Below are 17072 nucleotides of genomic sequence, written 5' to 3' on the forward strand. Positions count from 1 at the left end.
CCAGAAACCATTCATGCCCGCTATCGTGTGATAGCGATAATGTTGGAAATGATAATTTATGATATCTGCCACGTTAAAGACCCTGCAGTCTGTCCATCTTTGTGCTTGTGCTTTTGATTTTATTCAAATATATTTATTGTAAATACTTACAAATGCCAGTGGCTGCCATTAGTCATCTCTCTCAGATGTCATGTTGAAAGGTAAGAGATTCCACCCACAGGACATTTTGGGGAGGGTTGAAGTAGTCTCGTAATGAAGGGGGAATTGGGGAGAGTAAGGAAACAAGTAAACACCTGAGGCAAAACCATGTCTATATATAATTAGATTAACTATAAGGGCCTGCTTAATTTTAGAGCTGTTCTAAGCCTGGGAAAGGAGCAAAACTGGGATAAACAATAATAAATAGCAATGTACAGCTGAAAACAGTACTTGGTCTAATTACCATAAGACATATTTCCTGTTGGAAAATAACATAATTAGTCATATATTGAACTTAAAACCTCTTCTGTGGTAGTTATTAAATTCCATGACATTTCAGCTTGATTAACTTTTTAACAGATATGACTTGGGGCAGTTACAGGGAACCTTCTAAGGTGGATGGGAGATCTGATGACCTACCCCACTGACAGTCCCAATTACTCAAACTGAAGAAAATGTATTATAAAACCTCATTAGCAGAGAGGAAACTGATAACCCTATAGTCTGATCTTTTCCTGTTTTAATGTTGGCTGAGATGAGGGGATAAGATGTGGAAGAAAGCGGGCAGAGGGAGAGCAATGAGAGGTTTCCTGAGCTCCAGCTCTACCTCTGCCTTGAGGATGTTGTTTTGCAGGAGTTAATGATGACTTTTGTATAGGATATTTATTTATAGGGATAAAAATTCTGTTATTCTGTTCTGGAGAGTACCCCAGCACTACAGCTGCGTTTGGGAGTCTCTTTGCTCATCTCTCTGCTAACCTATATGGCTGTCCAGCGGCACAAAAAAAGCTGTACAGCAGCTTGTCAGTGGTTTCTGCCTCCTTTCATCTTCCCCCTATTCGGTGAGAATGACAGCTTTGGATATAATAAAGGGAAAGGGGCTTCAGGTAGGCGGGGAGTAATCGGTGACATTCCCAAGAAAAACAGTAATAGAAAACCTTTTCTCACGCTGCGGGATCTCCAAATGCTGCCCCGGTCCCGGGCACTCTCCAGGCCACTGCCTCCTGCCTCGGCAGGTGTTGGGGCCGGGGCCCTGGAAGGAGCAGCCCAGTGCCACCAGTGCCGCTCGCGGGGCCACCGGGGACCAGAGGTGAGCACGTGCCGTAAAGCAGACCGGCCTCCTGGCGTGCGGTTTGTCAGGCTGACAGCAAAAGGGTGGAAGAAATGGATGCACAACTGCTAATGTTTCCCCACTTGATACTGGAAATATTATTTATATGTTTTAAATGACATGCGCGGAAAGCCATGCCCATCTCATCATTGCCCAGTCTTAACTGCTGATGGCATTTGCCTATATTTTCTACGTTATAGAACAGCAACATATATATTTTCAATTTTTCCTAAAAAAGGAAAAGTGTGGCATTATTTTATGGATTTATTTCAGGGTTTTTTTGGTCTAAACTTGTACCTCTGCTGCGCAGACCTGCTTGGTGTAATGCCCAGAAACCACTGCTATTGAGGTGATATTTCCTGACTCTGTTATATTTGGCTGTTGCAGGTCTGGGGGCTTGATCCTGCTGGTGCTGGGCTGTAGGACAGGTGCTCACTGCTACGGTTCCCAGGGTCCTCTTGGGTCTGGTGCTGCAGAATTCCAAAGATTTATCCATTTACAAGTCTTCATGGAAATAAAAAAAGAAAATGTAACTATAATCTGAGGGCCTTTCCTGGAACGAACCATGGAATTTATATCAAATATTTAGGGAATGTGTATGGAGTTGTTTTTTGGGATGGGAAATTGTCCCTTGATTCTTCAGGAGTTTTCTGTGCAAGGGATCACAGATATAAATCTAGCTGCTTCTAATATTGTTGGCTGCTTTACTACATAGTACATAAGGAAATGTAGAATAATTCAGGTAAAAAAGTTATTTTTTTCAAAAATTTTTACAAAATACCAAACCCTAATGCAAAACAAACTCAGAGAAATAAAGCTCCAAACCAAAGTGATATTGGCTGAGTTAGTGAGTAATGGTCAGGGAGATGACGAAATTAATTTCAAATTGCTCTTGCTCCAAAGTACTGAAAGTGCATATAATGAAGGATTAATGGAATTTGCTTTTGTCTTTCTGTAAAGAAGAAAAAAAAAAAGGCTACTTAAATCAGTAGTGTGCTTGTTATGCATATGAAGACAAAAAGGTTATGAAAATACGGCATGAGGTCCTCAGTTCTGTGATTTAATTAAGATACGCCTCTGAGAAAAAGAAGCGAAAAGGCTGCTGGCTCTAATGGTAATTGATAAACTCGCGTTCTGTTTCTTGAAGGTGCGAAACAACAGCAGTAATGAATGACTGCTTAATAGTATAAAATGTTTGCTGAGGAGCAGTTGAAATCAGTTTTGAGGAAAAAGGGATAATGTTAATTTTACCAAATCTGTGAGAACAGTAGTTGAACAGCATAATTGGAAGACCCCAATACTTTGCAAAGACACACCAGGCTGAGCTCTCCAGGTGTTTCTGGCTGACCTCAGAGTGTAAATACCAAATTTTTCCTGGCAGCATTTTTTTCTCTGAGTTCTTGAGAGGTAGCATGGTGTCAACAGAGGCAGAAGTAGTTTCAACTATCACTGGTATCTGTAGAGACTGAAAAAATGTATATTTTTTCACGTGAACACAGCTCTCTAGATGCTTTTTTTCCCTGGCAAATTCAGAGTTAATCCAGCAATATATGCCATGCTTTAAACTGGATCCTCAGGTAACACGGTAATCCTAGGTTTGTCACTGGCCTTTCTTGCCATGAGAGTCCTTTTCCCAGTTTGATTTTAAAAGTTTTTAATAGGAAAAAAAAACAAACGTGGCAAGGCAAGTTTTCAGCTGTTGTGACGCCATTCTCAGCTGAGACTTACCGGATTTTGTAGGCTGCTCCAAAACTGTGTTTAACTGCTTAGTAATCCTTTGCTGCCATTACATGTGGATACAAGTGTAATTTTTTTAAATAAATGAAGGTAAAGAAATTCATTGTTGTACATTTAGAATGGGACATGTTCATATTAGTTCCCAGTGGAGCATACCTTTGGGCTCTCATACTAGGAATATAGCCTGAGAGAGCCTGAGGTTCAGCCTTACACACCAATTCCCTCCATCAAATACAATCCGTGCTTAGCTAAGGACCTCCCTGAGCCTCCTCTGGACCATACCTGTGAGTCAGGGAGCAGAGGTAAGTACATGTGGTTTGTTAGTTTACTTTCTCATCTAATACCAAAAAAAAAAAAAAAAAAAGTTGTTTTCTTCTAGTAACTATTTTTTTTTCCAGTTTAAATGATCGTTTCTCACTGTCAATACATGTGTTAATCAGTCTTAGTGCTGCAGTACCTCAGATACATGCTGAAGAGTTGGAGGATAATTAGTATTTAACCAATTAAGCTTGCTGCAAGCTCAGGAACACAGCTCTCTAGATGCTTTTTTTCCCTGGCAAATTCAGAGTTAATCCAGCAATTTAACAGCATTTTCAGAAATAAGCAGAGGAGCTGGTCAAAGAGTTGGGGTTTTTAATTTTAACAGCAACCATGGGATTTCACCTTTCTCTCCCAGCTGTCTCCCAAGCTCCCTCCAATTTCTCATTAGACATCATTAGATTATAGTTGTTAGATTATGGCTCTGACTCATGTAACCCCACAGTATTTGTTTCCACGTATTCTTAATGTAAAAATGTAGAAGTACTAGTCTGTGAATTACGATAAAGACCAATTTGGTTCTCCTTCCCTTTTTCTTGCAGACTGTGGCCATGTCCCAGTCAAGCAATTCTTGCAGTTGCCGTGGCACCTTTGGGTGCCTCTGTAATAAAATTGAAAGGTTCTCACCTTTCTGGAAGAAGAAAACAGTTAACAAATGATTTGTGAGTGTGTCTGAGGGGGAAAAAATCCTTAGTGGCTGAACAATACCACCAGGGCTTCTGAGCTCTTGCATGATGAAAGATCTAAATTAGGTTAATGTTTATGTTCATTACTAATTGACATACTAATTGCTAGTAATTCTTTTTACTCAAATTGCATAGACTTCAAGTGGGTGTTAACCTCCTTGTCTAGCAATCATTTCCTGCAGTTGACACAGTAGCTAACTACTAGGGTTGCCTGAATGGTCTGTTCCTGAGATGTCTCTCAGTGTGAAATGACAATACAAACCATAATTGGGGACCTTAGGTTTCTTCCTTTCAGCTGAATCCCTACATGGGTAAAACAGGGGGACAGGGCTCTTTTGGTAGTGGGTGAGGGTTAGCATCGGCTTCAGCACCTGTGTATGGGGATAATTCCCAATACCGCCAGTTTTGAGGGACATGCCATACCTCATTGTATCATAGAATCACAGACTGGTTTGGGTTGGAGGGGAGCTTAGGGACCACCCAGTCCCACCCCGTGCCCCGGGCAGGGCCCCCTCCCCCCAGCCCAGGCTGCTCCCAGCCCCATCCAGCCTGGCCTTGAGCACTGCCAGGGATGGGGCACCCACAGCTGCTCTGGGCAGCCTGGGCCAGCGCCTCGCCGCCCTCACGGGGAACAATTTCTGCCTCACAGCTCATCTGCATCTCCCCGCTCTCAGCTCACATGCATCAAACAGTTTGATTTGCTGTGAGTACGGTCCTATGAGAAGAATTCTTTAGATATTGGCTTCTTGCATATGAAGATTTTCTTTTCAGATTTTTCTATTGATGATTTTTGTTATCTTTCTTTAGGGTTTTACCTTGGAGCTGCTGGTTTGTAAATCATGGTGGATGTGTTAACTTAGTAGCAGCACTTTAAAGGCAGTCAGAAATGAGAGGTTCTTGCCCTGTGGCTCATGTTGTGTCCATCAGACCTGATGTAAGGAAGAGCAACACCTGAGAGCTGAGGGAACAACCTGGGGAGCACCAGGCTGAGCAGCGATGGGTGGATCTTAGTGCTGCTGGGGACATGCAGAACTTCTGACCTTGGCTGATGATGGAGGTTCTACAGTAACTGTGTATATAAATGAGCCGAGGGGAAAAAAAAATTAATGACTGTGTTTATGAAAATCTAAAACATTTATAAAATGTTATCTCAGAAAAAATGACTGGTAAGAAATTATAGGTAAACTCACAGCCAGCTCAAGCAAACTGCTCTATCTACAGCTGTACATTTACAAGTGCCCTATCTGAAAAACTGCACAAGAAAGCCCAAGGTAGGAGTTTTTTTATTTCCATTTCAGTTAATTGCCTAGTTTCTGCAGAAACTGCACTGGTTTATCTCTCATGAGAGCAAACTACTCTTTCATCTGGTATTCCATTTGCTGTAAACTCCTTTACTGCATGTGAGCTGAAGGAAGAATACCAAGAGACTGCTCTAATTAAGATATGCCGGAGCAAAGTTAATTTTCAGGGTTTCTTTCAGATCCTGACAGGAATACACTATAATTATTATACAGTTAGGGTAATTGACTTTTATTTAGTGTGGTACTTGCTTATAAACAGCCAGTCAAATATACCAATGTAAGCAATGAAGAAATTGTTCAGAAGAATTATCACTAAAATTTGAAATAAGTAATGTTGAGTGTATTAATGTCTTCACTCCTGTTACTTTGGCTAAGAGGAAAGCAGATGATGAATTTTCTGTGTTTTCTCTCAGTACAATGATCAGGCTGTAAATGTCTTAGGAATTTGAAGAAACAAAGTATCAGTGTATTTTTCTATTTCATTGAGCTTGCTTATGTTTATATTTATTATGTATGTTTATTTTTATTCTAGCTTTATATGAACATTTTAGTCTTCTTTTTTTTTTTTTTTTTTTTTTTTTTTTGCTGTTTGTGGTAGCTGCACCGAGCTTGCTCTTTACTGTGCCCAGAGGAGCTGTGGCTAAGGCAGAGCAGGATTTTCTTGCTCTGCATGCAACGTTATGGGGAAAATAGCAAAGAACTTGTTTTATGGTTCGAAGAACAATGTAAATATGTGGAGACCGTCTAATAGAAATATTTCATGTTAAGAATTTTTTGTCTTTCTTCAACCAGGTTTTATATATTGAAATATGGTTTAGAAATCACATGTTTTCTTTAACTTGTAGTGATGTTGGAATATTTCCTGGGCAATGCTCACACTATGGAGAGGCTGTCAGATGCATTCACAGCTTCTCAGGGTGATCACAGTGGGGATAAAAGAATGCTGAGGAGAGAAGATGGAAAATATACAGCATATATATAGATTTTTCCTGGTCCTGACAGGGGTCTTATGATTATTTTATTATTTTATTTCTATGAATCTCATAGACGCTGGAGATACTGATCCTCTCGCTGAGGTGGACTGGTTAGTAATTTAAGAGGAAATTTGTTCTTATCGTGAGGGATAAATGTGGTCATTCTTTATAAGAGCGTGGCAGTTACTGAGGAATTATGAGCAACTCTAATTCCCTGGGAATTAAATATGTCTGCTGAGCAAGATGTGTGCCCTGCCAGTCTGTGCAGGCAGGGCTGTCCTGGCAGAGGGGAAAGCCACGCTGCTGCCTTGCCCTGGTCCAGCCCAGCTCCCCATGGAAGCTACCGGGCAGCCTGCGAGGCGGGTGATGGAGAGATGCTACTTGCAGCAGTGTGCATTGCCTCCAGACCCTGCTTTTGTGAAAAGCAACTGAAGAAAGGTGTTTCTCAAATAAATATATTTAATTAAATAAATTAATTAAAAGAAAAAGAAAAAGAAAAAAAAAAAAAAGAGGTGAGGATTTCCATCAGTCTGCAGAACCAGGAAGGAGCCCAGACAAACCCTGGGCAGGACCCTCTGCAGCTCCCACAAGAGCAGGTCTCCCCCTGAGCGGGTATGTAACTCCTCCCGTGTTTAGGATTCACAAGCCACATCTAGATAAACTGTTATTGCATTTAAAAAGTCAGGCTCTAGTGGAGCTGGGAGTTCACTTCTGAGGCAGATGACGGGAAGAAGCAGCCCTCTCAAGCATGTGACACACAAGCGTTTCTGCCTCATAAGCAAGAGACAGCCAAAACTATAAATTTTGTAGACAAGCAAAAGAACCCTGACAAGCTATTTGTAGGCAAAATATACTAGATATACTTTTTAAAAAATAATATTCTACCTTTTGTTCATACACACTTTCTGAGTGACCTGTATTAATTTTTCCTGTAACACTGAATAATTAATTCTAACTGAGAAAGCTGGCATTACAGACTGCAAGCTTCAAGCATCAGTGCAATCTGAAATGAACCCTCTAATATTTATCCTTTATTTATTTCTGCCTTTAGCATTCAAGCAATGCAGTGGGTAATTCAGAAGAATATATGATCAAATGCAGCTTTTGAGCAAAGAGGGCAGCCTGTGATAACTTCTCTGCTGAAATAACCTTTCGTGATTTCTTTCCCAGACTGTTGTCTGCCTTTTCCTTTAGCTCTACTTTTTAATTTGACTCTGAGCTATAAAAAATACCAACCTTATCTGCTTTACACTTGTACAGAAATCCACATCTTCAGAGTGTTATAGAAATATTGATTAATCTATTCTTGCTACGTATCTCACTGGGTGAAGAGAGACAGAAAAACTGGCACCTGTCTGACCCGTGGCATGCAACGCACTGACAGTCATCCTCGTGATGTGGCAGCTGGTGGACTGGGTTAAAACCTGTTGTTCCAGCTTCTTTAGGGAGAAAGGTGCTGTGGGGGGTGGGGGGAAACGTATCAAAGCTCATGGAGGGACTGTTTCAGTCTGGAGTGCTTGGTGGTTCGGGTGGTTCAGGTACCCGCTTTCAGAGGAACTCACATTGCACTGCGCTGTTGCTTCAAAATAAAAAAAATCAGGGCTCAAAGTGCCAGCCCTTCGTGGACATCAGACAGCTGAAGGCTGAGCAAGGCGCTCATCCAAAAGGTTGGACTGAACAGTGTGCAGAGTTGAGTATAAATAGATTCAAGGGTTTATGTGGTTATTGAGGATTTTGCAATGTGGCAGCCGAAGCGAAATCTGAACTTTTTTCTACGTGAGAAAACAGTGAGTTAAAGAGTAGCGTGACATTAACAGCCCTCTTTAATTGCCTTTTTCTAGTGATATCACACTTGTGGCACCAGTGTCCCATCTGCAGAAACCTCACCTGATGGATGCATCAGGAAGATGCTAGCACTTTCCAAATGCTGGTATGGAAAAGGTTGTCACAAAAATCGTATTTCTGACACAGGTTTCTGTAACGTGCCAATACTAAACAAAGATACTCTGTCAAAATCAAATCCTCATCAAGTTTATATGTAATCTTCACAGTGACCTCTCTACCTCATTTGCTGGGATGTCACTCAAGTGTGGTGGCAGGTGGCTGTCATGCTGACGAGTGATGTGTGCTCCATAACCTGTGAGCTCTCCCTGGCACGTAGCATTGGGCTTGTCACGCTTTCGCATGTCAGAGCATTAGGAATTGATATGTCATCCTAATAGCACAGCATGAAAACATGTCAGCTGGATTTGTTCAAGTGTCAGGTAGGAAGAGGAGAGCAATGATACCGAGAGCATGGTAAGTATGTCAAGTGCATAAGAAAAACATACGCATTATTTATCTATTAATCTCTAAGTGAAGTAAGAGTAGAACTGAAAATACCTTTCGTCTAACATGAAAAGGTATATCCTTTCCCCGGGAACCTTTCTTTTTGTCCCTCATTTCTTTCTTGGCTGTTTCTAGCTTCTTTTAGAATGACGGTGTTTCAGGAAAGCACGTGTGCATGGGCTGCCTTAAACGTGGGTTTAAAATTTAACAAAGTGGTGAAGCAGAGCCTGTAAGTTCCAGGGCAATATTAACTGCCACAAAAAAAAATTTCCAAGTACTGTCTTGAGGGCTTGATCCTGTGACCCCCTGAGGGACACTATTTTTTTTTTAAAGAGGAAATAAAATCACAGTGCTAAAAATTACTGCACATCAGAGCTGTTCAAATCACTGCAGGTGAAGTTCATGTCAGCAGTTACTCACCTGTTATTTCCAAGGGCTTGCGAGTTGGGTAGAAAAATAACCTCTATGATGGAGCTTTAAAATCTCAGTCCAAACAGATTTCTTAGTTATGCAAATCAGAAGTAAAGAGAAATTATGTTGTAGAAGTGCCAGAAGTGTTTGAAAGTAACTGTTTCAAAGAATGATTCCATCAACTTAATTTGACCGTGCATGAGCACTGTGGTGAGCTGGTACAGTACGTTGAGCTGTTAGCGTGCAGTATAGAAACATAAACTGCTTATATCTGTCATTGACAGATGGTTCATTTCATAGAATACCATCAGGAAGTGTATTAAAAGATAAAAAGAAATCCAGAAAGTTTCTCAAGGGGCTATGGGTTTGAGTTGCAGAGACCATGAATCTGCGTAGGGCGATCTAAATGACAGCCAGTAATTCATGTTTCTCTCTAATTGCAGAGCTTGAAATGAGTTGTGCCTGTCTTACTTATGACTCTTACTTTTTGTATATGTTGCTAACACTATTATTTACACTGCTCTGTTGGATTTAAATTATTGTTCATATGCAAGAGTGAACAATTCCTCTGGTGGAGAGGTTGAAAGAAATTTGATGTGGTGATGTACCTTGATATTATGCTACAACAGCTTAGTGGAGCCTTAAATATCAAGGCTGTAAGAATGAAACTGTGTCAGGAGCAGTATCATGTATCTTTTAAGGAGTTACAAAATTTGGTGGGTTTTTTTGTTTTGGTTTTTTTTTTTTTTTATGTTAGCACTCCGGCGGAGTTGGGATAATGTTTGTATTCACTCCCCTATTGATGAGCACAGCATCCCAGCCGGGTCTCTGAAAGGCAATGTTTTCCAGTGTTGATCTTATAATCTTATTAATTAATAGGTTTGATACAGACCTAATAATATGAGACATCTTATCCCACACATATTATCCCTCTGTTGAACATTTAATCTGCTAGTGATGCTGGGGAGACTTACCAGAAACAAGAGGAGGGGAACCCCCAAACTTGAATGTGAGGGATGTGGAGAGGTTTTCTGGTACAAACTCTAAAGAGTTAAACTGTGATGAAAACAGCTTGTTCTCTGGAGTCTTGCGTTGGCGGTAACAGAAACTACTCCTCTATCCTATGGTGAAAAAGGACTTAATTATCTGATTTCTTTCTTTCTTCTGTAGAGAAGCTGGTTTGTTCTACTAGCAGAGCTAGGCAAATGGCTGTTTATGACCTCTGTGGAAGCTGAAAAGAAAAGCCTCAAAAAAAGTCATCTTTTCAAAGTGGTTGGCAACATAAAAAAATTGAAAATTAATGTGTAGCTGCAGCTAATGGGCCTTACAACATCTTGAATTCTCCTGCTGGGAACCAGAGACACTTGCAGAGGGTGGATGAGCTATTAATATTTGCACTAAATTTAATTCTTACAGTTGTAGTCTAAAGAAAATGTCAGCATCGTTCCAGCTTTTTCCCTCACTGAAAGAGCTGGCACGGGAAAGCCAACACCGAAGTAAATGGGAGATTAGATATTAAGGCAATATTTTCTTAATCTTCTTAATATTCTGTTATGGTGCCTGATCACCTCTGGAAAACCTTTTATTTGAAGTTCCACAGTGATGCAGATAATTTCTATAAGGTGTATTATCAAAACTCAGTGCCAACAGGCAGAAAATTGGACAGAAAGACTTCACTCACACACTCATAGTTTTAAGTTTCTTTTTTTCTGCTCAGTTTACCTTGGAACAATGCACTTCACAAAACTGCAGCCCCGACACACCTCAGGGTTGATTTGTCACTGCTGCATGGTGACTGACAAATCACCAGGTTTTCATCAATTCAATTCATTCCCTTGAATGAATTCTTTGACAAAGGACTACAACCACCACACTAGAGAAAGTTGTTGTTAAATGCATGCAAGGGCCAATTCAAGCATGTATCCTTGGTTTCATGGAAGGAAAGTCTTCAAAACAAAAGGTTATTCCAAATTTTTAAGGCAATAATCCTGGCACAAACTTCTTTAGTTGACCTGTATGCTTGTGTTTTGCTCCCAACAAGGATCCAGGATTTCATCAGTCATAGTGTTTGTTCATAAAAATTTTCTAGAACTCAGTGCTGCAAACCTTCAAAGTCAAGAAATGAGTGCAAACTTGGAAAACGTGAGCCACAAAGAAAAATAACCTGTCAGGGACCTGAACCATGCTAACCAAAAGTGTCAAGAACAAATGTTAGTCGTTTCCTGAGCCTGCAGAAACCCCATGGGAGGAACAGGGGTGGGTGCTTCAGCTGCCAGTACAATCAGAGTTACTAATACTGGGTGCTAGAAAGAAAACCAGTAATGGTGGTTAAAAATATAAAAGCACAGAAAAGGTGTTCAATTTATTATCATCTTTTTTTCCACTTGCAATGGAAAAACAATCCTCAAACCCCCACAAATTGATATTCTGATTAAACCTGAGGACACCTGCCTCTGGTAATGATGGAATTAAGCAAATGATCCTTTCATTGTTTTGTTCTCAAGTCTTTATATAATTCCTCTCATATTTTTCTTGTCATGGCAGTATCTGAAAACCTTCCATTTAAACAGTGGGGCTAATTTCTCTCGTAAGCTTGTTTCTTTACTTCTTTTTAGTGGCAGACATTTAATTGCCTTGGGTGGTTGATGTCTATAGGTTTTACTATTTCTTCAGTTTTTAAATAAGTCCCAATTATTAACTGAGTATTTGTTAGGGGAAAAAACACTATTGAAAAGACCCCACCGAGCCCAGAAGCAGAGATAGTTTTGTAAGTCATGTGGTATAAAGTTATCGTTATAGAAGTTTCTGGCTGGATGGGCACAGTAATTGAAAAGGCATGAGATGGTGGCAGGAAGGGCACAGTATCATTAGAAAGGTCTGTGTTACTGGGAAATGGCAATAGAACACTGTGAACCTGCTGGAATTGTATGAAGAGTGAAGATCCAGTGTGGCTGCGGTGACAAAGGTTGGGTCAAACTCTTTACCCTTGGTGGATTGCCTCCAAGCAAGGCCGAGCTTGGAATTGCTGCCATGAGCATCAAGGGCATTTGACTTCATTGATTAACAACCTCTTCCAGATCTGTGTGGGCTATAATATTGATGTGTCTGTAATCTGGCACATGGTATCTTTATTCATATTTCATTACACAGGTCTTCCCAACTCCAGCTGAAATGGCTGGTATGGGTGCCACTTCGTTAGGTGTGGCAAGTCAATCAGTTTTGTTTGCTTGGCCAAATGTGGGGTTTGGTTCAGCTTGCACATAGGTTGTCTTGGTGAATAAGAGACTTCTGATATGTGATTTTTTTTCCAACTCATTAGGCTTCCTTTGAATGGCTTTCCAAGTAAGATACTTGCAGAAAAACACATACGAATTACTTTAAAAAATAAGGTATTTTCTCATTTTTAGAATTCCCTGATTTTCCAGGGAACAGTCATATAGTGAAAAGAACGTGCAAGGAAAGCTTGTTTCCTTGAAACCGTAAGTTCTTGGAAGTTATGTCCTCGGAAGAATTTCTTGTAATATTAAATGTATTAGGGCAAATTCGGATGCCTGTGTGATGAGCTCTGAGGGTGTGGATCTCTGACCCAGAGACTGTGAGGGCAACCCTGAGTGCCCTGCATGATGGTGACCCTGCCTGGAGTTGACCCAAACCTCCTGAAACCCCTTCTGGCCTGACCTGCTTTGTGACTCTGTGTCCAACCAATATGAAAGAAGTGTTACCATAGTGCTGAACCACTGTGTTTGGGTGGACTAATTAGATTCAGAAAACGTAAGTGTTATTCCACTTTGTCAGACTGCTGATAACTGAGAGGTAGGAGCTTTTGATTGCAGGAAAAAACCAGCACCTTAAATACCAAAATAATAATGCAAAACAAGCAAAGGACATGGTAACAGTGTCTGGAAGGTTGTTGTAGGACACGACCTGCTCACAGCAGAAGCAGAAAACAAGGTAAAGCAGCCGTGGCCGTTCTCTGTTCACGCGGTCAGTTTTCCATCAGCCTGGTTACCTGGAGCTGCCCAAACCTCACGGGAGCCAGTCCTCCCTGATGAGGCCAGTCTGCACCTCGGCCTTTTCCCCCTATTTCTACACCCCCACCACCCCCACCTCCCCCCTCCATGCGTCGGTGTGGCTTGGTTGCAGTGCCCGGTGGCTGGGTTGGCAGGATGCCACCAGCTGATGGTGAACGTCACGGCATGTTTGCAATGAGCAGAAAGGACATTGATTTACATGTCATGTATGCATGGAAAAGCAGAGGGCATGTTTGCAGTATGATAGAATGTTTTCCTGTCTATTAGTACAATACTGGTATTTTGCTATGGATAAGTATTTTTTTGGATATGAGGCTCTGGGAGGTCAGTATGCTTCCTGCTGCAGATTGTTTTTTTCTTCTTATGTATTTTTTTCCTACTACTTTTTTTATGGTTTTAGGTGCTTTTTTTCTCTACTGCTTTTCACATGTTTCAAATAAGAATTCATGCTTCAGGTGATGTGCACACCTGGGACTGAGTTGGAATTGCCTCAGTAACAGGTAAGAGGAAATGCAGGAAATAATTGTCTTCTTTTGATACCTCTCCTTCTTCATGCGCCCCTCTCCCAAACAGGAAGCAGCAAAGGCTTGGAAGGAAAAACACAGGCTGCACCAATCTGCAGCAGAGGCAACAGAGAAAATAGCCTCTTCTCAATGTTTTTGCAGTTTCCAGGAGGGATTCCCCCAGGTATGTGACTGGAATAGAGGGTTGCTGAGCTCCGTCACTCCCCTTCTACCAGATGTGATCCCATTGCCAAGTTTTGCTGCTTTTGCACTGATGACTGCATTAATGAGGGCACAGTGATGTTGGTCCACGTGATGACTCTAGATTTTGTGCTGACTCACCGGGGTGTGTGTATGCATGTAGAGACATCAGGACTATTGAGATGTTTGTGTGTATGGGTGTATGTGTTTACATATATGTGTGCATGTACATATATGTGTAGGTATGTATGTGCACGTCTCACCTTCAGGATGGAATTTCTGTGAATTTTTAACAGCTGAAAAGAAAACCTGATCAATAACAAATGGCTTGCGTTGCAAAGTCAAAACAGTAAGGAATAAAACATGTCAGCACTGAGATTTCATTCCTATTTTAATGTTTTTCTGTGCTAATGAAGCCTGGATGAAGCACTTGGTCTCCAGAAGCATGGAAACCCCCAGGAGACCCATCCCCAGAAGCCTAACTCACCCCTGCCCAGGGAGCATGGTCTGCTTGCTCAGGAAGGGTTCTGTGCAGATTGCCTCCTTCATTGTGAAGGATGCTCCTTCTCCACTGAAGCCTTTTTGGGTGTTTCTGTTGGCTGGTTGGTTGGTTTGGGGTTCTTCTGACTTAAGAGAAATGTGAGATCAGCAGGGAAGGGCAGGTGGCAATAAGGGCTGCAAAGTTTCATTCATAGTGTGGCCGTATCATCAGGAGGGAATTCAAGACACCAACAAGAAACTTTAGAGCAGGACCATCTCTGCTGTGTGCATTGCAAGGATGTATTTTGACATTGCTCTTCTGCATCACCCCAGCTCAAGCAACACGAGTGATTGCGCTGAAGGCTCCCTGGAAGTACTTACACAATTGATGGAGTCTGGCTGGTGCTTAAGTACGTGGTTAAGTAGGGCCCTGATACAGCAAATACAGAATTTCTTTGAGGGCAAGAGCTGTGTAGTAAAAAATTGCCCTGAGGTAAATAAAATTATTTCTTATGGGCATTTTAGCAGTTGTATGATTCCAGTGAATAAAACCACTAAGATGCCAATAAAGATTTTTCTTCCTTTAGGTGATATTTTATGTCAGTTGCTCTGATAGTCATTCATTAACTTTATATATTGCTTTTACTAAACTCATTTTCTTTTAAGGGATATTTTCAGTGCAATGTAGTATGTTCTGAATATGTCAAGGTGGAGTGCTTTGTTGGTGTTTGTTTTGGGTTTTTTGTTTTGGTTTTTTTTTTTTTTTTTAAAGCCCAGAGATAGCCTTTATTTTCTCCAAATGAGGTGATCATTTTTCTGCCTATGAAGATTAAGGGCCAAAAGTGCTGTGGCATGAAGCCCTGTGTTTATATCCACAGGTCAGATATCACACCAATCCATCATGTGCATTGCACATTACGGCCAAGCCCTGGGGTCTGCCGAGCAGAGGTGAAGTTCATTACACAGTGAGAAACTGTGCCCCGTGGTTGTGTGCCAGAGTCACCGCTTTGTCTTCTGCGGATGAAGAGATGCTACCTTAGGTCTGCTCAGTGCTCAAGAGCATACTGAGTTTAGTTGCTGCGGTACAGCCGTTTATATTCTGCCACGCAACCCTCTTAAACCAGCTTGGTAAACTGGTTTTGCTGCCAGCTGCCTCGCCCAGGTACAACTGCAGGGGTAACACCTGTGGGCCACCCCAGCCTGACCCGGCCGCCCTTACACAGACCTCGTTCTTCATGGGAAAGCAGTTGTGTAAGAGCAACATCCAAAGATAAGTCAGAGAGGATAACACTTTAAACCTGAATCTCAGCATCATCAGCTAGGGAATGTCTTTTGCTAGAACAAGCTTCTCTTTTCTACAAGTTATTTCATATTAGATTATATGTTGGAGTTTTTACAGCACCTTTGCCATTGCCGGTGTTCCCCTGCTGGCTCACCCTGCTTACCTCCTCCTGTTCCCAGATCTTCACATATAACAAGAGTTTTCCATATGAAAATTATTACATTTGCTCTAGAAAATTTGCTCTAGAAATTTTAATTTCTTCAGTGGAAATTAGCCCTGGATGCCCAGCCTGATGGACCATAGAGGCAGAACATCACAATGCAATTCTCTCTTACAGGATGGGGAGGCAGAAAGAAAAAATCTTGTCTCCTGAAAAGGAGGGGGGGGGGGGAATTTCTGAATTTCTGTAGTAAATGGCTTTTAGTCCTGAGAACGTTTCACTATATCAAGAGCTTTGCTACTGCAAGGTTCAGCGGCTGTCACAGATATTTACAACCTGCGAGCAAGGAAACCATTGCAGATAGAAGGTGGAAAAAAGTACAGGTGCATAAATTTAGCAAATGTACATCTGACCGACTGTGGGTGCAACTTCTCTGAAAGAAAAGAAAAAAAAAATAGTCAGGAAGAAATACGGGTAACATTAGTCTCTCACAATGGATGTGGTGACATCACCTTTCTAACACAATTGCTTTTTATTTCACTTTAAAAGACTTTGGCTTGGCTGCCAACAGGAAAAATGAGTTTTTTAGGAAGAAGACTGTGAAGATGCTGTGATTAATCTTGAGGCAAATCTCAGACCTTTTTTTTAAGAAGTTTCTATTAAGCAAGATCCTAATTTTATCCTTTCCCCTCTTTTCCACATTTTCCCCTTGGGATATAATCAGAAATTCCAAGTATTAAAAAATGCCAGTCCCTTGGTCTTCCAGCTAAAGGGAGTAAACAGGACTTCCCAGGATGGATTAACTTTTCTTTGATTCTTCTGGAGTCACTGTGAGCATGAACTCCATTTAAGTAACACTACCAGAGACGTAATTTATTATCTAATTGATAAGAAATATAGCACAGGAAGCTGAGACAATGAGAGCAACTTCTACGTGAAATATTTTACTGAGAAGAAGCTACCAGGGGCAGAAAATTGAGTTACAGCTTAAAAAGGTGAAAAATAGTTCATATATAACAAAATTCTACTTTTTTAAAGCAGCTTGGGAGGGTCTGGTGCTATGTATTTGTGGATGGGGGAAAAAAAGGGACTGACACGCAGAGTGGGCTGGAGAGGAAGAATGAAAAAGGAGTTGGAAGCTAAAGGGGAAGGAAAAGAGCTGGGAGGTGGGACTGGGGGAAGTAGGGAATGCAGAAATAGGTGGAGAGAGGCAGAGTGGTTTGTGAAGGAGGGAGCATGAGGCAATGGCATTTCTGAGCTCTGGAGGTATCGTGAGTTATGAAAAGCTGGAAGATAGTTCATGCAGGGCCTCAGGGGCACATCACCTGCCCAGGGGCAGGGCCTGGCATTA

Source organism: Falco cherrug, chromosome 9 (genome assembly GCF_023634085.1).
Source record: "Falco cherrug isolate bFalChe1 chromosome 9, bFalChe1.pri, whole genome shotgun sequence".
Classification (NCBI taxonomy): Eukaryota; Metazoa; Chordata; class Aves; order Falconiformes; family Falconidae; genus Falco; species Falco cherrug.